The sequence below is a fragment of the Mytilus galloprovincialis genome, chromosome 9 (assembly GCF_965363235.1).
Source record: "Mytilus galloprovincialis chromosome 9, xbMytGall1.hap1.1, whole genome shotgun sequence".
Classification (NCBI taxonomy): domain Eukaryota; kingdom Metazoa; phylum Mollusca; class Bivalvia; order Mytilida; family Mytilidae; genus Mytilus; species Mytilus galloprovincialis.
The window spans coordinates 88,078,609-88,103,434 of record NC_134846.1 but is presented as its reverse complement, the minus strand read 5'-3'; the positions used below and the strand labels follow the sequence as shown (position 1 = coordinate 88,103,434).

The following is a 24,826-nucleotide window of genomic DNA, read 5'->3' as shown; positions in this document are numbered from 1 at the left end:
CAATGTCGTATACTAAAAACCAACAATATCTATGCGTGAGGTTCGTCTTTATTAAAAATTGATATCAATGAAGAATATTTGAATGAAGACAAAATAAAAACAAATCTGTAAATTCTGGGTAAACTTTAAGCTTTTTTCAGTTCTTTCTTTGTGGCAAATCTGCTATTTGTTTATATACGAGAAGGTATTTGATTGCTACCTTGAAATATTCCAGTTTTATTCTTTTGTCTTAATTGTAAAACTGAACATGAAAAGCGGAATGTAAACTTGCAAAGATGTCGGATGCCAAAAATAAACATAAGACTTACTTCCAGTTACTCCAGTTAAAAAATTAGATAGCTTTTGGTTGCCTAATGTAATATAATGTAATGCACTCGTCATATGCACGTTTAGTTCAAAACAGACTCATTATGAACGCTCGAATTTAAATTATTTTAAAGGCCAAATAAAGAACGAATTTGAAGACCATTGGGGACCCAAAATTCAGAAAAAAGTTTTAACTTTATTATGGCAAATACATCTTAGATAATATTAATATTAGGGTTATATTATGATGTTATATGCTGTTACATATGTAGTTAATTTCGTTTGATGGCAAATTGTGAACTCTTTCAATTTAGAATTTATTTTGTCCTTTCGTACTATGTGTCCTTGGATTGCTATCCCAATTACACTCAAGGATGTACACATCTGAGGAGCCAACATTTCTAAAAATAAATTCGTAAATTGATTTATGGGTTTACATATATATATGTGACTGCAAAAAATAATTGATTAATAAAAAATCATATTGTGATGCACTTCTATTTTTGCTACGGCCCTTTGAAAGTACCAAATTTTTCATTAATTTTTACCCATTTTTGGGCTATAATCGTGAAAGACATCATAGTTTCACAATTATATTTTTTTCATACTTTCAATCTGAATAAATTTAACATAAAAAGAAAACTAAAGGTAGGTGTTTATATAAGAAAGTTTTATCATCTTTGTAATGCTTTTTCGTGTCAAAATCACCGTGCTGTCAGTTTTGTAAAATTGTGATTCATCTCTGTTTTAAGAACAATTTGCATATTATTTCAACTTCTTTGTTATAAATAATTGACAAAATACACATTTAAGAAATTTGGAAAAAAAGGAATATGGGATGTTTATGTTTATGGTTAAATCCTTTTTTGTAGCCCTCATTCATTTTCTTAACATTTTGGCTATAAAGACTGACTTGATAGGTGATTAACTGTAGTACTTAACAAATAATTATTGTTAATACATTTATTCACAGTGTTAAGTTTGATTATGATATTTATTAAATTCATTTATATTTTCCACTTGTATCACAAGTTTTTAAAATAATTCAATGACGAGATTTCAACGAGACTGACACGTCAGAAGAATTCATCCTTAAGTTACCAGTCATCAACAAAATATGCTTTAAAAATCAAATATCAATTTTTTTAATTTCGAAAAGTGTGATTAAAATCAAATGTAACTGATATTTAAAACATGTGTTTACTATGTTTGTAATTTTTGTTTCAATAATTAAATAGCTTATTACTTGCACAAGAGAGCTATTGGTTCGCCTTAAAATTCAATATTCATTTAAAAGTTAATTGGAAATGAATTCAAATATTCATAGCATACGACTTACTATACCTAATATATAAAGTGAGAGCTGCGTTATTTGAGTTTCAGTATTAACTTTTACTGGACCTTAAATAAAGATTTAAAATGAGGAAAATCTTTTTACTGCTGTATCTGCTGACAGGTGAGTTAGTTTTATCATAACTTGGATATAAATTTAATATAAGAGTACAACAATGTCGACTTTTAATACACTTTCATATTTGACTAATTAGATAAAAAAGATAATAATTTATTATATCAAAGTATCATTTGCAAGTGCATCAAAATTGAAAAACACATAATAAAATTATAAAAGTAAAATATGTAAAAAAAAATAGGTCTACATTTCAGGAAAAAATGGAAAAAATCGTAATTTTTTAATGTGATTTTAAAAGTATATATGTACGCTTTGTTCGAAATTCTTTATTTTTACTTTCCGATATATTGATGATTTTCTATCATTGAATAACCCTTATTTCAACCAATACTCACATGTCATATATCCCAGCGAACTTGAAATTAAGGATACTACTGATACTAAAAGGACTGCTTCATACGTTGATCTTTTCCTCTAATATTTACGCAGATGGAAGACTTCACACGAAAATCTATGATAAACGGGACGATTTCAACTTCACAATTATCAATTTCCCATTTCTCAGCAGTAACATACCCTCTGCCCCTTCGTATGGTGTTTACATATCACAATTGATACGTTATTCTCGTGCATGTTCACACTATATACAGAAGTGTGCTCCTTACACAGAAACTGCTTAAACAAAGTTATGAGGAGGACAGATTAAAAATGACACTCCGTAAATTTTATGAACACCATCACGAATTAGTTGATCCATATTATGTGTCTTTGACTAGCTAAGGACGTTTTTACCAAATGGTAGATTGTGGTTTGTCATTACGTCGTCTAATTTTAAGTACCGAACAAGACTTATTCCCGATAGTGACTGTTTTGCTGAGTGTGAACTCGCATTACTATAAGACGTGTTACGGTACTTATCTATCCCAAATTCATGTATTTAGTTTGATGTTATATTTTTAATTTTATTCGGATTTTGTCAAATTGCTTGACGTCTTTACTATTAAATTCATATGTTATGGTAAAGAAAATTAATCACCGCCTTCATTTATTAGTTTTGATTTTGTTCAACGTAATCTGTACGATTTTTGTTTGTTTGAAGTTAGATTTAAAACAAACCGGACATCTATCTATAATATAGTCAATTGCTATTAATTAAGATTGCAATGTGCATTGTGCTTAAATGTAATATCAGTATTTAGTTCTATTATAATCTTAAAGCAATCCTATTTCTATCTTATTTTTTAGCTTTAATTTTTCAAATATGGCGTCATTTTTGTGCTGTTTCAGAAATTCAAATGTCTGCGTGACGTAATATTGTGCCTTTTCACCACTACGTATGTGACGTCATTGTTATGACTTTTTGTGTTCAGGCCTGGACTGGGTCGGGTTTGTCTATTTTTTGTGTTGGTCTTCAATGTATTATTTATTCGGGTTTTGTTTTCTGTAATTATTTAAGACGTCAGTTTTATCATGTAAATCTTTTATATTCATTTGATAAAATTTACTGTTTGCAATAGCATAAATTGTTCTATATAATAGGGTTGTTCTCATCACAAGCATAGCCGTATTTGGCACAACCTTTTTCAACTTTTGATCCTCAAAGCTGTACAACTTTGTACCCCTTTTTTTGACTTTCGAACTTTTATATCTGAGCGTCACTGGTTTGTCGTGTGTGGACAAGGCGCGTTTTTAACGTATTTAATTTTAAACCTGATGCCTTTTGTTATCTATTATTCATGTGTTTCTTTGCCTAATACGTTCTCCTATTTATTTGTATTGTAGTCCTGTATTATTATGTTGTCATTTTAATGTTATATTTAACAATGCCATCAAAGTGCGAGGCATGCAACAAAACCATGTTCAACCCACCATTTTTTTCTTTTAAAATGTCCTGTACAAAGTCAGGAAAATGGCCATTGTTATATCATAGTTCGTTTCTGTGTGTGTAACATTTTTACGTTGTGTTTCCGTTATGTCGTTTGTTTTCTCCTATATTTGAGTGTGAATTCACATTACTATAAGACGTGTCAAGGTACTTTTCTATCCCAAATTCATGTATTTGGTTTTGCTGTTATATTGGTTATTCTCATCGGATTTTGTCTAATGCTTAGTCCGTTGCTGTGTGTGTTACATTTTAATGAAGTGTCGTTGTTTTCCTCTAATATTTAATGCGTTTCCCTCAGTTTTGGTTTGTTACCCCGGTTTTGTTTTTTGTCCATAGATTTATGAGTTTTGAACAGCGGTATACTACTGTTGCCTTTATTGATAACTATATTCTTACATTTTCATACTAAAATCCATGTACAACCCTAGTTCAACTTTTCCCATTTATTAATGACTTCAAAAGTTCCAGTTTTTGATATGGTTTGTGTTGCTTACTCTATGGTATGTCTTGTGTACTATTATTTGTCTGTCTGTCTTTTTCTTTTTTAACCATGGCGGTGTCAGTTTATTTTTTATCTACGAGTTTGACTTTCCCTTTGATATCTTTCGTCCCTCTTTTCAAACACAATTGTTAACACTTATGGATTTCCCAAGCGATCCTCTTGATTTGATAAATAACTGACACATCAGAGAAAAGACTGTCACATTGCTGTAAAGCTACTTTAAATTTAGTTCTAAATGTTGGTGGGGAATTATTTCCCCGAGGGTATCACAAGCCCAGGAGTCAGCAGTTTTTGAGCTGACTTGAATTGTCATTGATATGGTTATATTTATAAATTTACTGTTTTCAAAGTTTTTGAATTTTTTGAAATACTAAGGCTTTTCTACCTCAGACATAAATTACCTTACCTGTATTTGTCAAAAATTTTAGGAATTTTGGTCCACAATGCTCTTCAACTTCGTACTTTATTTGGCCTTTTTAATTTTTTTGGATTCGAGCGTCAGTGATGAGTCTTTTGTAGACGAAACGCGCGTCTGGCGTATATACTAAATTTAGTCCTGGTATCTATGATGAGTTTCTTTACATCCTCAAAAGTTTTACAGTTAAACCATTGAACTGTCACAACCGTTTGTAAAGTGACACATTTACGTGACAAATGTTCTAGCCTGCAAACTGATAGCAGTATAAAAGAAACATATATTGTACAAAAAGAACACGTCTACGATGTCGGCTATATAAATCTTTTATATCTGGTAAAAAATAATGAATTTGTAGTATTCATGTTTTTATATTTTTTTACTTAATTTTGCCTTCTTCTGTTTTGATTCAAGCGCAGACGGTGGATTTGATATGAATCTATAAAGTAACCAATTGTTTATTTTTTATGCCATTCTTCTATCGATGTTTGAGTGCCACACCTTCTATCGTACGTTTAGTTCTTGATGGATACTAACAAATTAGTAAGAGCTTCCATGCTGGAATGAAATATAGTTGATTTTGCCATGTTCTGTTAACTAGCTGTTTATTTTAAACATTCAAACTAAACACATAAAAAATTACTAGTATGTTTGATGCGTTTAAACTGTAAAAATTTATGATAATTCAATCCGTATCAAAATCTTTTTGATTACATGTTTTGTGGACTGTTGATTTTCCTAACTTCCATTCTTTACATGGTGTCTCGTTCTTTTTCTAACGTAAGAGCTTGGATAAATTCTCACCCTATTACCTTATTTGATTGGGTTTTTGTTAAGCTCAATCAAGTCTAGTTCAGAAAAAATGTCTTTACCAAGTCAGGATCATGACAGCTATTATCAATTCGTTTGATGTGTTTGAGATTTTGATTTTGCAATTTGATTAGGGACTTTCCATTTAGAATTTCCCAGGAGCTTCGTCTTTTTATAATTTTACTTTTTACAGCATATTTTATTCATAAAAGTAATGATTAATGAGGCAAATATCCCCGGTAATCACATGGAGCCGGGTGTCAGAAGCTATAGAGAACTATTCAGACTTATGTGAACAAACACCATAAAATAAATTGTAAAGTATGCTAATAGTCAGGTTTAAAGCAAAATAATTAACAAAAAACAAGACTGCCTGACAGAAACCATTTAGATAGTAAATATAAATTTGAATTTAAGTTCTGTAGTTGATTGCATGATTGTATCTAGACTTAAATTTACAATATTTGACAAATATTTTAATAGCTTAAATTGATCGAATGTATTAGTTATGCAAAATATCGATAAATATATCTGTATTTTCACTAATAGTTTTGATTTTAAGATATTTCATCTAATTTACGTTTTTATTTTGATCGACAAATATCTATATTTTACGAAATTTTTATACATATTGAGCACCAAAAAAATGGAATAATGAATAACATTATTAAACATTAATGTGTAATTTATATTGAATATTTCCAGTCATTTTAAATTGAAACTGTATTAGATTTTGTAATGTTTTATAATTTGACAGTAGTTGCTCTCCTAATACCTTTCCAACTTATCAACAGATGTTTTCCAGAATGTTATTTTGCTTTTACAGTCACCATCAAATTTTAGTAATTGACCATATGTAAAACCAGATTTATTTTGAAGTATTTGCTTACCAAGTCAGTAACTGTAATCAATTATAAAAAAGAAGATGTGGTATGATTGCAAATGAGGCATCTCTTCACATGAGACCAAATTACACAGACTTTTAAAACTGTTTGTCACCGAACATACATCAACTATGCACAAATTCCAAACCGCCAAATCAGCTGTAAAAAGGCACCGAAATGATACAAAATGTATTTACCTTTCAAACGAGAAAACTAACGGCCTGATTTATGTATACAAAAACATGACCGAAAAACAAATATATAACACTGCAACAACCGACATTAAGCATGTCATTCATCTTTGCCTGCCTGATTGTGTTTTTGGTAGTTATTTTAACCATAAACTAATCACGTTTTTTTTCATGTCAGCTTCTTTGATAACTTACAAAACAAGTTGTTTTAACTTGATGTCAAATTTGAATGCTGGGGAAAATCTTATCCATATCACTGGTTGCAAAGACGAAATGCTAAGTAACATCATACAATTTCATATGAGCAGAACCTAAATGCAGTTATATATATCTTTACGGAGTATATATCTTCACGTTGATACAATATTCCAGGGCTTGTATTTTCTCTCATGATTTCCTTGATAAAAGGTTGCTGCTCCCAAAGAAACTATTTTACCAAGTTGTCAAATTATCGCATTGTAAAATTTGTAGACGCAATCACGAGTTGATTGACCATTATTGAATATCCGTTTCACAGATAATAGCGGATATATTCTTAATATCGTAACTTTAAATTATAGTGTCGTCTGCTTTTCCCGAAAGTGACCTTCTGAATTAGACTTATTATCGGGGTTATACTAACATGAGTACGGGTGACACATTTGGAGAGTATCTCCTTACTCTTTCTGAACAATTGAGATTACCCCAAGTTTGTGTTGCTCAGTCTTTTTTTGTGTTGTGCTTTGTGTATTGTTTTGCTTGTTTGTCTTTTTCTTTTTAGTCATTGGGCTGTCAATTTATTTGTCGGAATTATGAGTTTGAATGTCCTTCTGGCAATTAATAAGAGTAAAGTTCAAGTTATTTGTTTATAAAATAATGACCACGTCAATTGGTCTGTGGTTGAGAGTTCTCTCATTAGGTATCATACCAGATCTTCATCTTTCCTTTAGATATTACTTTACTGCACATTACACGAACATATTGGCTGTGTCACTAGGTTAAACTGTAAGAATCCATTATTTCACGAAGGAAATTAATTTATTAGAATATATATATATATATACATAATGCAATGGTTATCCTGAAATCAGGAAGGTATCGTTAAAATAAATCTGTGCATTATATGTGTAATGTACACATAAATTCTATCAAATTACTTCCGTTTTGTTTTTAAAGGAGGCTACGTGTTACAGACCGTGCTTGACCTATAAGTGTTTACTTTTACAAAATGGGACTTCGATGAAGAGTTGTCTCATTTAGTACTCATACCACATGCCGATTTGGAATAGTTTTGAATTAATATATAAATAATTTATTAAGCATAAAAAGGCAAAACATGTAGAAAAAACAACTTTGTATAATGAAAGAAAATAATCACACAAATCTTGTACCTTCTGCCATAAAGTGCAGATTCTTAGATTCTAACAAATAAATTATATTTAATATTACAGTAAAAGAGTACTATATTTTGAAGAAAAATTCCTGTTGTATATCAATCAGCAGATGTAGTTGTGACCTAATACTTGTACAGAAAACGTTAATCAAAACGATAATATATATAGGGCCGAAACACTCTAACATTGTAATTTTTTTCAAAATTTAAGAGAAATAAAATGATGAACAAAGTTCAATGATTCTACAACCATATAAGATGTACTATCATCATTATGATCAATTGTCTCCTCTGTAACAAAAACCCTCGGTACGTATTGAGATCTTGTCTCCTCTGTAACATCAACCCTCGGTATGTATTTAGATCTTGTCTCCTCTGTAACATCAACCCTCGATATGTATTTAGATCGTGTCTCCTCTGCAACATCAACTATCGATATGTATTTAGATCGATATATTAATAACGGAAGCAATGAATTTCTACATACATTTAAAGTAAGTTTGCGCATGTTTGCAACATGAAAATTCTGTCAAAACAAATATTAACATTCCACTTGACAATGTACATAAAAAGCCATTATCGTAATACAACATATTATTCCTCAATAAACGGGTGTAATGGTGTGCATATGCATTTTCGTAGCCACAGTATATGGATGTTAGATTTTAAAAGGATACAAAAGCGTGTAGAGTAATTAAACTTATACAATTATTAAAATCAGATAATTTAAATAACAATCATAAATACAGTGCATAAAAAGCGTAGATTTAACGATAGGATGATTAAAACACTCCACAACGTTAATTAATCGCTGATAATAGATGTACTTCCTCTTGAAGATTCAAACACTTTAAAATTCTGAACTTCAGTCAACCATAATGTTCTTCAAAAACATATCTATCAAATTTTGATTGCTTTTGTATTATTAGGTCTTACAACTCTACCGTTGTAAGACCTATTGATTTTGTTATAAATATTTAAATGTTTTTCCTTTTTCTCTTAGAATAGCTATCATCAAAGGTACCATATTTATAATTTTAATAAGCCAGACGCACATTATGTCTACATAAGCCTTACTATTGACGCTCAAATCGAAATTATTAGATTAACAGGTACAAAGTTGAAGAGCATTGAAAATCAAAATATCATTTAAAAAAAGTGCCAAATGCGGCTAAGGTAATCTATGCATGGGATATGAAAATCCTTAGTATTTTGAATAATTCATACTTTTGTTTATATGAAATTTATAAAATGACCACATAATTGAAATTCATGTCAACACCGAAGTGCTGACTTCTGAACTGGTGATACCCTCAGGGAGGAAACGTCCACCAGCAGTGGCATCGACCCAGTGGTATAAAATGTTACCAGAATTATAAAAAGTAAAATCACAAAAATACTGAACTTAGAGGAAAATCAATTTGAAAAGTCCATAATCACATGGCAATTTCAAATAACAAAACGCATCAAAAACAAGTGGACAAGAACTGTCATATTCCTGACTTGTTACAGGCATTTTCAAATGTAGAAAATTGTGGATTAAACCTGGTTTTATAGCGCTAACCCTCTGGCAGTCTTATCAAATTCCGTTATATTTACATTGATGCGTTAACTAAACAGACACAAAAAATAAGTAGTCAAAATATGGTTACATCAGTCATTATCGTATAACAATTTTAAAAGGGACAATTTAACAGAACACAAAAAAATCTATCTTCAAACACATTCATTGATTTGTGTGTCTGACGTCAGAAAATTTTATACGTCACATAAATTTGTCATTCAATGTGCACGTAAACAATTCTAAAATTTACATAGGCAATGTTAGCATATCGGGTTAAAAAAATCAAAAGTATAATCTAATGCGCCGGACGCACGTTTCGATGACTATTTATCTAATACTTCGCCACCATTGAAGAAACCGACACATTTATTTTCCAAAATTGCTCGTTTTGTCCTCATGATGTTTTGTTTAATTTCGACATAAGCGGTATAGAAATTCCATATCAGAGTTTTTCCCCGCGAGACAAAAGGGTGGGTTAGAAAATATGATACCAAAGAGGGACGAAAGATACCAGAGCGATATTGAGATTCAATATGAGAGTAATTTTTCATTCTATATTTGATATAAGTGAAATGTATTTGTAACTGGCAAACCATTAGTAATACAGACACATGGTATTTTGATTATTGTGTTATTATCTTAATCATTATAAAAACAAACAAAAAACCCCCAAAAAAAACCAAATATTTGATCAGTAATGAACTACCGCAGTGAATAAATCTGAAATGAACAGAAAAATACCAAAAACGTCGTTAAGATATATTGCTTCGTCTTAAAAGAGCTGACAATGCCAATAAGAAACATTTCTAACCATTTTTAGTTTATAGATTTCACTTGTCACCTACACATCGTTAGCATTGATTTATGGTGTCTATTTGTGTTATACAATTTCCTTATTTAATTACGGTTTTCCTTCTTAAAAATTTGTTTTGTGAATTTACAGAAAAAAAGACGATATTTGGTTTTATATTCTTGATATTATTTTTTTAAAGTTTACGTTTTTTTCTGTACCTTGTTTTATGAAGACATTATCCTAGCTATATTTTCCATAGCCAATCTGAATTTTGTACCATAGTATTTTTATTTATTTTTTATTCGAGTGTGTTTGAAAACATTTTGTAGACACAACACGTGTCTGGCCGTAAACAATTGTTATGCTGCTATATATGATAAGTTTATAAGCTTTATCTTTTACCCGAATTATTATTTAGTCCCGTGGAGGAAGTGAGGTTTTATGCTCCGATAAATCTATGTGTAACTTATTATTTATCCATTCAGGAATGTTGTCATCACAAACTGCTTACTGCTGTTAAACATTAGTATTCCGACACTAAACACAATTCAAAATATTCATTCGTTGTTACTTGAGCTGTGAGGATGCAGAAGAAAGTGACTACTGCCTGTTTTGTATGCGCTGATATTCTATAGACAGGTGTATTTGCTTGTGAAAGATCTATCTACATACTCAATTATATAAATGTCATATTTTTTTAACTGTATGTCATTCCTGCTTTGGTTTAAATTAGATGGTGTGGACTGTTTATTATTTGCATACTTCAAATTTATTTCTTTATATAGATACATATTATATTAAGTAGGGGTAAAATTAAATGTATAAACAATTTGGAGCATGAATTTGTAGGTAAAGTAATAATTTTGTCTAGTTTGAAAAGGTCAAAAATTGGTATGTCTGAATCTGTCAAACTGCAAAATGGATCCGCTTAATATAATATTGTTCTTTCATTTAGTTACAGTTTATAGAAATTTCTGTAATTTTAATATAATATGTCTTAATAGTAGTTCGCTACACAGTTAAATCAGTTTTGTTGAGAGAATGTTGCGATTATTTAAATTTGCATTTTTTGTTCAAAATAAATATTCACTACCAAATATCCCTACAGGTAACTGGGGAATACAATATGGTCACTCGATCTTCTTCCGACCGGCAGTAAAAAGCTTGCCAAATTGTGGTGTCCAATTTTTGGGAATTTTCGGTCCTCAATGCCTTCAACTTTGTACTCTATTTGGCCTTTTAAACATTTTTTTATTCGAGCGTCACTGATGAGTCTTTTGTTGACGAAACGCGCGTCTGGAGTAAATATAAAATTTTAATCCTGGTATCTATGATGAGTTTATTTGGTTGGTCGGGATGTACAAGTTTGTATCCACGTCCGGTCAGAATGGGGACGTTCAATCCGATGCCACGTGTAAAGAGAATGCCACACGTTAAGAACACCTGCAACAACTCTTTAAGGAGTCCGTAGGTGGCCTTTAGAATTTTGGTTTCTATCCCATATATCCTCATTTTCCAGTGGCAGTCCAAATTTTCCCGAGCATTTTTCTCGGATGACCCCTGTAATAAGACCTACCTATTGTATTGATTGACAATTTGTTCTCGTCCTGTTACTTACAAAATACTGATGGTCTGTTCAATGTGTTTTCTATAAGAATTCTTGTTACTGATTTATAGATATTTTTTTATATTCTATTGTCTTCATTTCGTGTCCTTTTATAGGTGACTGCGTGGTATGTGCTTTGCTCAATGTTGAAGGTTGTACGATGACAAATAGTTGTTACCTTTTACATATATGTCAGTTGGTATCTGGTGGAGTATTGCCTCACTAGCAAACACACCTTATTTTTCCTTTTTTTATATTTTCATCGATTGTTCAGTAAATGCTTAAAAAAAAAATCACAAAAATACTGAACTATGAGGAAAATTCAATTGAAAAGTCCCTAATCATAAGCAATATCAAATAACAAAACACATCAAACGAATGGACAACAACTGTCATACTCCTTGGTACAGGCATTTTCAAATGTAGAAAATGGTGGATTGAACCTGGTTTTATACATTTTACGTCTCACTTGTACGACAGTCTCATAAAACTCCGTTAAATTTACAACTATGCGTGAACAAAACAAACATAATAAATAAAACAGTCAAAAAATGGGTACAGCAGTCATCATTGTGTTACAATCTTAAAACAAACAATATTACAAAAAAGCACAAAAGCATCTATCAAATAAAAAACACATTCATTGCTTCGCGTGTCTGGCGTCAGAAAATGTATACGTCACATAGGAAAAATTGTGTCGTTCAATGTTAATGAATACAAATCTATAGTTTCACATGGGAAATGTTGGCATACAGGATTAAAATATCAGAAGTATGTTAAAATTAATATCAGAAATAGACCGAGATTTAAAAAAATCTAGAAGTTTTTTTAGAATTTTTAAGAATCCACATATAGTGAATACCATTACGCGATTAAAATAATTTTGACGTTTGTTGTTCAAAGTATTTTCTAATTTATAATAGAACTATAATATAATGACATATAATAGAATAATAACATAATGACGGAGTCTTTTAAAGTACAGAGTCACGTAATAAGAACGAAAGGAAGAAAAAACACACAAGCATAAACGAAAGACAATACAAACACACTGACGGGATGTGTAATTAAATCACCTTTAAATTGTAGCCAAAAAAATACACAAATCAATTATAGAATTTAACCAGATATATTATACAAAAGTTTATAAGAAGTATAACACAAATATTACTGTCAACTTAACTGTGAAATATGTATCCAATCTTTTATTTTTATATGTATCCGAAAATCTTCTCGGAATCCAATCTGAATGTTACGTTCACTACTAAGGTCACAATCCTGCATGATGTTGTTTGTAGAATAAAAGTGCCAATCCAAATGCTATGAATACTAATGTCTATCGATGTATAAGTATAAAAGAACTTGATTGTCTGTATATATTTATATAGAGTTGTCACGGAAATGTCTAGAAAACTCTAGAAATAGAACGTCATAGAAAGTTACAACGGAAGTTTCTAGTAAAATGTAGAAGTTTAAATAACGCATCTTTTATTAGGAACATTCTGGAATCATTATGTAAGTCAAACGGAAAGTTCCAATTATTCTGTGATTGTTCCAATGATTTCTAAACTGCACAGATATAAGATTATTTTGTAAACAACTATCAGGCCACACAACACAAATTAGGCCAACATAAATAAATATAATAATTACAATATCATAACACGAGCCACGTCAAACGGACATTAAAGAAAACAATCAAAATAGCAAAAGCAATATTAATAATAGAACAAAGACAAATGAAGGGAAAATATAGCCCATTGTTTAGATGATAAACAACGTCAGTACGTTGAATCTATACATCAAGACCATCATGTATTATTTGTGAAGTTTATACGGAATAAAGATAAAGGCACTTAATTTTCATTTATTTTAATTCATATATAAATAATATGGGGTGTTTGATATACATCTATGAGACAAAAAACCAAACGACTTAAATGTATCTCAGAGAATATCTGGTCTCAAAACTTTAATTTAGGGCAAGTCTTTTTTCAACACCTGACCAAAACGAATCATTTATGATTAAACTTTACCCTGTTCCAGTACTGATTGTTTGTGGTACAACAGGATATTTTCATATATTTGGATTATTCACAGGGAAACACCGATATGTACGGTTTGTTATGTAATTCATTGAATCACAAATAATGTAATCTGTGTTTCAATGTTTAGGCTATAAATAATTAAAACAATTACCCTGTTTACAACTGCAGACAATGATCGCACCCCAGTATATAGAATTTGAAGTGATATTTGACGTAAAAATTTTTAAAAAAAAACCGACGAGAAGATGATACAGAATAATTGTCTTCGCTTCTTTAATCAAAAGACTCAAACTTGGGTAAATGATTAAACAAAAATATTTAAAACGTTTCAATACAATTTGTTTTAGGAAAATATGATAAATGGATTTGAACGAGGAGTTATTTGAAATTTTTTATAGACAAGAGAGGGACGTAAGATACCAGAGGGACAGTAAAACTCGTCCGTTTGGCTTTAGTATTCCAGTTATATAAAAATGATTACTTGAATACGAGAGACAAAAGGTTGGGTTAGGGAATAATATCAAATAGTTTTGTAAAACTTCTTCAGACAAATTTTATTTTGACATATTTAAAATATGGTCGAAATTCCACAGTATAAAAAGTTAGAAAAATGAAAATAAATGAGTTTCCATACGATATGAATTGTTCTCATTGATAAAGACCATAAGGAGAAATAACATTGCTTACATCAAAGGCATGTCAGCTCTAGTGAATAGTTTTTCATTTGTAATCATACCACATCTCCTTATCTGTAAAGAAGATTTATAAATAAACTTAACAAAACCATTATTCTAAACGAATTAGAAACATTCATTTCTCAATATAATTGACGGTGATTAGACAAGATAAGCAGATCCTGCTCTTTAAGTGACTCTCGTCGTGTTTCTCCTATTAAGATAAGTCTGATACCGTAAATGTCTCACACAAGGAAAGATAATAGTCTTAGAAACATGATCCTGGATTGGTCGTTATCGAACTTGATCTAACTTTAATAAATACATACTTAAATATAAGCTTGTGTTGTTGAATCTTCAGATTCTGTGAAGTATTGTGTGGAGTCTTGTAGTGGTTTATTCTGTTTACTTTTGGTCTTGGTGTTGTCGTCCATCGGTCTTATATTTATGAATTGCGATCGTTGCTTGCTTACCTATTTCTAATATCAACGGTAGCATATCGAATTGACACTCAAACAACAGCTACTATATCTTTTATTTGTAGATCTAATAGTTATCTCTGAAGCTGGAATAATATTTACATGGACCCTTTGGTCATCGTGTGATATAGATAGTTCAAGTCCGGATCAAAACTGCCACGGAATACAGACAAGACAAAATGCAACAAACGACACAACGACTGGAGTGATTACTCCCATTAATGATAAAGATCTAGATACAAGACAATGTTTACTAACAAACGGTAAGTCACTGTAAAAAGTAGATCACGATACAAAAGGAACAATTAAAACACACAAGGTGGGGATAGATCGACAAAACAACGAAGAAAACAAAACTCGAATGTCTATTAAACACTGCATTAAAAAAATTAGTCTGAATAACACATATATTCCAAAAACTTGCGGTGATTTTATGTCTTCTTGTATGATAATAAGATACTGATCAACAATTTGCAGTTGCCGTGTTGAAATGACAGGTACAGATCAAATTGTGTGTATATTTTATTTGATGAAGATGAAAAAATGGTAGATATTTGTTCTGAAGAAATAAATGAAACAATCTTCTAAATAGGGAGGTCAACATTTTATTGGATATGTGAACTTATAAATATTTTTACTAGTATGTACATTTTTAAGATGCCTTTTCTCTGTTTTGTTCATATGGGTTTGTTTATGAAAAAATACATAATAACAAACACATTAAAAATATGATCTTATTTAACTTATATCAATATAATATAACAAAATTCAGTTAATCAGTCCAATGTTTATACATGAATATTTGTTATGATTTTTTTCTTCTTTCATGAAATGGATTTTAGGGTTTTTTCTGATAAAGGAATTGTTTTATACAAAAAGTCCAAAAAACATTTTTACTTTCACTATTCTAATACAGAACGACACTCAAACGACTTAACAAAATCAAAAGATATACGTTAGAATTGACGACATATAGTGTTTAGCAAAAGGTGCTTAATTATAATAATGCACTAAAATACAGTTATACTAAACACGGTATCAATAAGCTACAATTAACAAAGTGTCAATACGAAGCACTTGAACGGGATCGTAGTAAAAATGATCAAGAAAAGAAAACAAGATTTGTTGAGTAATACAAGTTGTGTCCCTTTCAACAGTTTTGGTAATTCTGTACTGAATAAAACGTCTAAGGTATATATGTAGGACTCTAAAGTGCGATGGGGACACAAAAGCACGATGGTCTCGCTAAAGTACAATGGTCTACGCCAAACTACGATGCTTTTATACTCTAAAGTGCAATGGTCCGGGAAAATATAGACGCAAAAACGTAGTTTGATTATGATGTTAACAGTCGTTTATACAAACTAAAAATTGAACACGTTGGAAGATAAATTACAAATATTTTATAAACACCTTCAAAACCAAATGCCATTGACTAAATTAATTTAAACCTGATCGTGCTTTGTCGACTGAGGTAAATTGTGGGGGTTTTTGTAACAATTTCACTACTAGTATATCGATACAAACGTGTATTCGCATGAATATCATGTATGCTGCTTTTGTTGGAAGCGAACAGATATACATTTAAATAATTGTTTATGTTGCAGTTTACTTTGCAGTTCGCGTTTAAATATTATCGATTTTATTGGATAGTAACGTCGGTAAAATAAAAGTACTTGTTTTCATGCGTGAATAACATGTTTGTGTGGTCACTTTGAAAAAGAAGAAAAGTCAGCGAACATCGCCTCTCCCTCTCTCGTTTACATTAAAGCTTAAAAAAAGTGTTCCGACAATAATCTAATTTTGTAATAATTAATGATAGACTGTGTAAACGGCAATCTACACCAATTATCTTTTGTAAAAAGACTATTTTTTAACCTCGATGTTTTAATCCCTCAAATCTTACCCTTTTGGTCCATCGCACTTTAGCGAGATATACCATCGTACTTTAGCGAACAAACAACCATCGCACTTTAGCGTGAGACACCATCGTACTTTAGCGTAGACCATCGCACTTTAGCGTGACAATCGCACTTTAGAGTATCATCGCACTTTAGAGTACCATCGCACTTTAGAGTCCTACATGTACATACAGTACTTGCAACCTTAGGCGTTACTATTTCAGCGATCAGTCAGCGGTCATCGATCAGTCACCGATCAGTCAAGTTCGCGTCAAACTCACGTCAGCAATCCGTCAGACTTCTAGTAAAAGTAATTGACTGATCGGACTGATCGGACGGATAGTACCGATCGACCTTGATGACGGATTGAACTTTAATACGTCACATGATAAACTAATACAAATTACGGAATCTTAGTTTCGTTTAATCTAATTAAAATGGCGACTCTTGAAAATCGAACGTTCAATTATACATTTTGTTTATTAATTATTTAGCAAAGTTTTATGAATTGAAATGAAAAGAAATGTACAGATAAAACCTAAATTAAAATATCATCATTAAAGCATGGTCTTTTTCGTTTTATTTAGGTTATATATTTTCAAAACCGGCGAGTTCTAAAACGGTGTCTACATCGCGGTTTTTATTTTATTATATTCCAAACATTCTCGGGAAAAACAAAATGAAAGAATCAGTTATTGAAAAATGTAGTCTATTTTTTTTCAATATTTTAAATTTTTGTATCCTTATCATCATAAAATTCTTTAAAAAAACTCATCATAATCACGGACTTTCTATATTCTCGTCACAATCGAAGCATTTAAAATAACAATTTACAAAAATAACTGCTGTATTTTTTAACAAGAAATAGAAATCATTTTAAACAATGCAAACAACATTACATTATATTTTTCTGATAGTCTTTTTTTTAATAAAAAAAGATAACTACTCCTAAACAATATGTACATCATTACATCTCAATTCTAATTAGCAGATTTGTCTCAAGATGGTAAAATAACTGATTTCAAATAAAATAGTATCATCTTTAACAAAAAGAAGAATAATTTTGGTTATTCTTAACAATGCGAATAAAATTTTAGTATGATTTCTCTGACATTCCTTTAATTTTATGAACAAAAAAACTATTTCAAACTATAAAAATTACAAAATCCAATGGCGGTCAATAATTTTCAGTAAAATGAAGAAATATTTGCATTTTAGGCAACGCGTGCAAAAATTTTATACCTTTTTCCTTAAAGTAAGCATATTTTATGAAGAACAGCCAATCATGATGTACAAAAAGTACTGAAATCATATGACGGTTAATAATTTGTATCAAAATAAATCAATAACTGCATTCTTATTCCACAAAAATAAAAGTTTAAGTATTTTAATTCTCATTATATCTGAATTCTGATTAGAAGACTTGTCTCAAGATGGTAAAAATAACTGATTTCAAATGAAATAGTATCATTTTTAATAAAAAGAAGAATAATTTTGGTTATTTTTAACAATGCGAATGAAATGTTAGTACATGTATGATTTCTCTGCCATTCTTTTAATTTTATGAAAAAAAACTATTCTAAACTATAAAAGTACAAAAATCCAATGGCGGTCAATAATATTCAGTAAAATGAAGAAATATTTGCATTTTAGGCAACGCATACAAAAATTTAATATCTTTTTCCTGCAAGTTAGATTATTCTATGAAGAACAGCCAATCATGATGTACAAAAAGTACTGAAATCATATAACGGTTAATAATTTGCATCAAAACAAATCAATAACTGCATTCTTATTCCACAAAAATAAAAGTTTAAGTATTTTAATTCTCATTATATCTGAATTCTGATTAGAAGACTTGTCTCAAGATGGTAAAAATAACTGATTTCAAATAAAATAGTATCATTTTTGATAAAAAGAAGAATAATTTTGATTATTTTAAACAATGGGAACAAAATTTTAGTAGGATTTTTCTGATATTCTTTTAATTTATGAGAAAAAAATATTCTTAAATATAAAAAGTACAAAATTCCAATTGCGGTCAATAATATTCAGTAAAATGAAGAAATATTTGCATTTTAGGCAACGTGTACAAAAATTTTATGTCTTTTTCCTGAAAGTTAGATTATTCTATGAAAAACAGCCAATCATGATGTACAAAAAGTACTGAAATCATATGACGGTTAATAATTTGCATCAAAACAAATCAATTACTGCATTCTTATTCCACGAAAATAAAAGTTTAAGTATTTTAGTTCTCATTATATCTGAATTCTGATTAGAAGACTTGTCTCAAGATGGTAAAAATAACTGATTTCAAATAAAATAGAATCATTTTTAATAAAAAGAAGAATAATTTTGATTATTTTAAACAATGGGAACAAAATTTTAGTAGGATTTTTCTGATATTCTTTTAATTTATGAGAAAAAAACTATTCTTAAATATAAAAAGTACAAAAATCCAATTGCGGTCAAAAATTTTCAGTAAAATGAAGAAATATTTGCATTTTAGGCAACGCGAACAAAAATTTTATATCGTTTTCCTGAAAGTTAGATTATTCTATGAAAAACAGCCAATCATGATGTACAAAAAGTACTGAAATCATATGACGGTTAATAATTTGCATCAAAATAAATCAATAACTGCATTCTTATTCCACAAAAATAAAAGTTTAACTATTTTAATTCTCATTATATCTGAATTCTGATTAGAAGACTTGTCTCAAGATGGTAAAAATAACTGATTTCAAATAAAATAGTATCATTTTTAATAAAAAGAAGAATAATTTTGGTTATTTTTAACAATGCGAATAAAATTTTAGTATGATTTCTCTGCCATTCTTTTAATTTTATGAAAAAAAACTATTCAAAATATAAAAAAGTACAAAAATCCAATGGCGGTCAATAATTTTCAGTAAAATGAAGAAATATTTGCATTTTAGGCAACGCGTACAAAAATTTAATATCTTTTTCCTTAAAGTAAAATTATTCTATGAAAAACAGCCAATCATGATGTACAAAAAGTACTGAAATCATATGACAGTTAATAATATGCATCAAAATAAATCAATAAGTTAAACTGCATTCTTATTCCACAAAAATAAAATTTAAGTATTTTAATTCTCATTACATCTCAATTCTGATTAGAAGACTTGTCTCAAGATGGTAAAAATAAGTGATTGCAAATAGAATAGTACAATATTTGATAAAAAGAATATTAATTTTGGTAATTCTAAACAATGGGAACAAACTTTTAATATCATTTTTTGACATTCTTTTAATTCCATGGAAAAACAACCTATTGGAAACTATTAAAAGTTCAAAAATCCAATCGCGGTCAACAATAACCATTTTCGTAGAAATAAGTTCATGTTAACTGAGTCATATAATACAATTATGTATTATATGTCTCTGATGTTTATAATATTTAATACGAAAATATTAATCAACACAAACAGTTTAACGCTCTAAGCATCTTATTCTGTTAAACTATTTTTACTTTTTTATTGCAACTAATTTTATTACAAATTATAACGTGTAAATTAAGGTGTCTTCGTAGAGGTCCGTGTTCATCGATTGTAAACACTGTGGAGTTCGGTTTACATAAGAATTTTAAATATATACGTATCCGTCCGACCCGTGCATAAATTTAATTTACTGATCGATCGGTGACAGTTGTCAGGGTAACTCTTACACAAGTTATTTGACTTATCTGATGGATCATATGGGTCACCGATCACCGATCACTCATCGATCAGTCAAACATCCGTCACCGATCATTCACCGATCAGTCAAGTTCACGTCAAACAGTAACGCCTAAGGTTGCAAGTACTGTATATATTATACCGATACTTACGTCAGCAATACTAATATTATTATCCTTAATTTAATAGAATGAGGGGTGATGCTATTTACAAATAATTAGTATGATTCATTAATTAATTTAGATACAATTGATGGCGGTTACACATCATGGAGTGAATGGGATGATTGCTCACAAATATGTAAAGAAAAAACATACATGAGACGAGAGTGTCATAATCCCACACCATGTAATGGTGGTAAACAGTGTACTGGTCATATTGGAGTAGACGAACTCACAAAACAGTGCAGTAAGTATTCATCAACAAGGTCTTAGTACCTTCCAAAGAACCTTTTTAGAAAAAGCACGAGACGTTCTTTTAAATACCCCTGGTTTATCAACTTTCTAAAGACACTGGTGACGTTTCCAATGTCTAAGTAGCAGCTACAATATAATTTATATTTAAAATCTATAACTTAATGAGGTAATTATATCAAAAGGGCAGTAGTCATGTTGTGCAAATCCTAAATGAATTAAGATCAAAGGAATATGCGATATGATTTATTTATCAAGGGAACCAGATTGTCGTTTTCTGATGGGTTCATAAGTGTTTCTTGTTTCTAGTATTTTAAATAGATAAGACCGTTGTTTTTTTCTGTTTGAACGGTTTTATACTAGTCAGTGTATGGGCCCTTCATAGTTTGGTGTGAGCCAAGGTTCTGTGTTGAAAAAAGTTTGACCTATACTTGTTGACTTTTACAAATTGTGACTTGGATTGAGTTGTCTTATTGGCACTCAAACCACATCTGCACATATTTACAAAGTTGTTTAAGAGTGTAAGTTTATCTTAATGTACCATGTCAAACGCCACTGATAATAAAGAGATATAATCAGCAGATTTAAATTAAAAACTTTTACAAATATATAAGTATCCTATGATAAGACTTATTAATAATTGTCAATATTTTTTTAAAATTGAAAATAACATTGGACATACTGATTTATATATATATGTGTCTACTCTTATTCACTTCATCTTCGAAAATACTGCAGACATCAATGATTTGTATGCTCTCCTCGGAATGTGACTTGCAGATAACAATATAATTACAGATATTATATGAGATATTGTCATTCAATTAAAAAAGACTTCTGTTGAAGAGATCATAAGTTTCTTGACAGAATATGGTCAAATATGAATAATATAGAAAATAATGTGCATACTTTTCATCATATTCACAACTTAAACTGATCAGATTTTGTTTTTGTTTTGTTGTTATTGAAGTTTTTTCGTTTGAACAATATATTGAAATAATTGTCTATTTGAAAATTTATAATTTATTTTCATTCAGATATTCCATTTATAAAATTGTGAATGAATTCATGCGTACATTTTCTTGTATTTCTAGAATTTAAAGCCATCTATTCATCCTCATTGATTTATATATGTTTGGCAAAATGGTTAGGAATTTTTGGTCCTCAATGCTCTTCAATTTCGTACTTCTTTTGGCCTTTAAAACATTTGATTCGAGCGTCACCGATGTGTCTTTGGAGACGAAACGCCGTCTGGCGTAGATATAAAATTGTAATCCTGGTATCTATGATGAGTTTGTTTCATACTATTAAAGTTATATTATGTTGTATTTATTAATCATGAATTCCCAGTATAAGTTTATTTCAGTATTATCTTATTTATTAGAAAACAATTTGTACTTTTAATCGAACTTTCTCTAGAACAACTTTCTTCAATTTTTTTTAATAAATCATATTCTGCGATCAAGTTTATTTGCACTTTAATATGTACACTACAAACCAATAAAAGTCTGAAATGGCCTATATCTGTTCTAGACTGTACTGATTTTTACTCGACCAGTCTGAATTGGTCTGAAATTTACTTGATAATACTCGACTGTAGTCTGAACCATACTTAACAGTCTGAATTTGTACTTGACCAGTTCTTAACCATTTTATACGAGTCTGAACCATGCTCGACCTAGTCTGAACCATACTCGACCTAGTCTGAACCGTACTCGACCTAGTCTGAACCATACTCGACCTAGTCTGAACCATACTCGACCAAGTCTTTACCAACCTAGACCTATTCTTTGTATCTATCAACTGAATTTTATCAATTTAGGAAATATTTTTAATAAAAATGAAATTTGAACAACAACTTGATATTAAAAATGTATTCAATATAGTATTGAAATTAAAATTTCACAATAATCAATCACAATATAATTTCAACACAGTATTAATCAACACTTACATAATAATATATATCAACCTTAAAATACAAATAAAACAAGCTGATCAAATAATCTAAACAATGAATTGTGACTAATATTTTCAATATTATTCAAAATTTTATGAATATTTCTGAAGTATTTTATGCTAACTGGACTATTTTCCCCATTAACTTAAGCCTAGTATAGATTTATGTTGTCAGTTGACTTTAGTTAATAATGCAGTGAATGTATTTTTTTATCAATATTTATATAAAATAGTATATAAAATAACTAAATAAATTTTTAAAAAATGAGACCTCAATGTTTTGTTTTATCAAAACAAGAATTTAATATAATCATGATAACAGAATTTCCATATCGATCCTTGATAATCTTTTTAAAAAAGGAAATGTGTTCCAAAGTAACAGTAAGAATTTATTTCAATTGATTTAAGTATTTTTGTCAAATTAAAGACATGCCTTCATTAAGCAATTTAATATGGTCTAATTGCCTCAGTACATGTGTGTTTTACCTGTAGGTAAAAAGAAAGCCCTATTTTCTTAAATTCGTGTATTACTTATCTTGTATATTCGAAAGGCCTTGTTTTTTAAGTTAAACAGGATGTTGCAATTTTGAATAAATGTTATTTAGAATTTAATACCTCTGACCAGGTGTGATCTTATTTATGAGTTTGCCCTAAGCAGAGGTTATACTTTATATTTCACCACTACTCAGAAAAACAATTTTATTTATTTATTCAATTTTATCCCTTTTTGATATAAATTATATATAATATATTATTTTTTTATCCTATTAGTAAATATAATAATAGATATATTTCTAATATAAGGTTAAACAATTTATAAAGAGTGGGTTAAGACTGTTTCAGACTGGTCGAGTTATAGTTCAGACTATTTTCAACGGCAAAGATAAGGGTCAAGTACGATTCAGTACAGTCGAGTATGATTCAGACTGGGGTCGAGTAATGTCAAGTAAAAGTCAGACCAATTCAGACTGGTCGAGTAAAAATCAGTACAGTCGAGTACAGATATAGGCTATTTCAGACTTTAATGGTTTGTAGTGGTATAGAATATAGATTCAGATAATGACATTGTATGATATAAAATATCATTTGTTCAAATCAGATCACTCTTAATCAAATTAGTTCTCGAATATAATTGGTTTATTCAACATATATTACCAATGTTATTTCAACTGATCGGGCGGACCTTACGTTTTAATATGCATAAGGACAGTCTATTTGAAGATGTGTGTGATAAGGATGATTGCCTTTATAATTATTACTTATTTCTAATCACCTATCAGTGTCATCAAAGGAATTTATAAAAAAAACATGACTGGATACTTCATTGATGAGTTTATCCTTAAACACCTATTTATAGATGGACTGGTTTATTTTGAGCGAACAGGTAAAGCTCCGCCAAGTCATGTGAAATAAATCGAGTAATACCCTCACAACACTTAACAAGTTACCAACATACCAAAATGACATCCAGGATAATTTAAATAACTGGATCTTCCTTCACTGTAAAAAGTTCATAAATTACACGAAGGGTCCTGACAAACAACATTATATTGCTGTGTCTTCCTAGTGCTTCACAAACCACCTTTTAAATTTGACATTAATGCTATAAGCAATCAAAGCCGGATTTCTTCGTTTTTGTGAAACCACATATTCTACAGGAGGTCTGAACTAGATTTGGATACTTAACAAGTTTAAAGATCTTTTATAGTACATAAAAGCTAAGGACTCTTTATCTTGTACATGTAATTCTTTTTACAAAATATGACTTTTCTACAACTTTCTAATGTATTTCCAATTCCAAACACCTTATAATAGCAGATAATAACATTAACGGTACCAATTTTCCTGCACCAGATGCGCAGTTCGACAATACATGTCTCTTCAGTGATGCTCGTTGCCAAAATATTTG

At 29.9% G+C, this 24,826-nt stretch overlaps 1 long non-coding RNA gene across 1 annotated transcript; it reads left to right on the top strand.

The window, feature by feature from the left end:
• The first annotated feature begins 1,652 nt into the window (after positions 1-1,652).
• Positions 1,653-20,947, top strand: LOC143046285 (uncharacterized). The gene is made up of 3 exons (XR_012969113.1): positions 1,653-1,762; positions 15,006-15,203; positions 20,789-20,947. It is a non-coding gene; the product is annotated as an uncharacterized LOC143046285 (long non-coding RNA).
• The last annotated feature ends 3,879 nt before the right edge of the window (positions 20,948-24,826 follow it).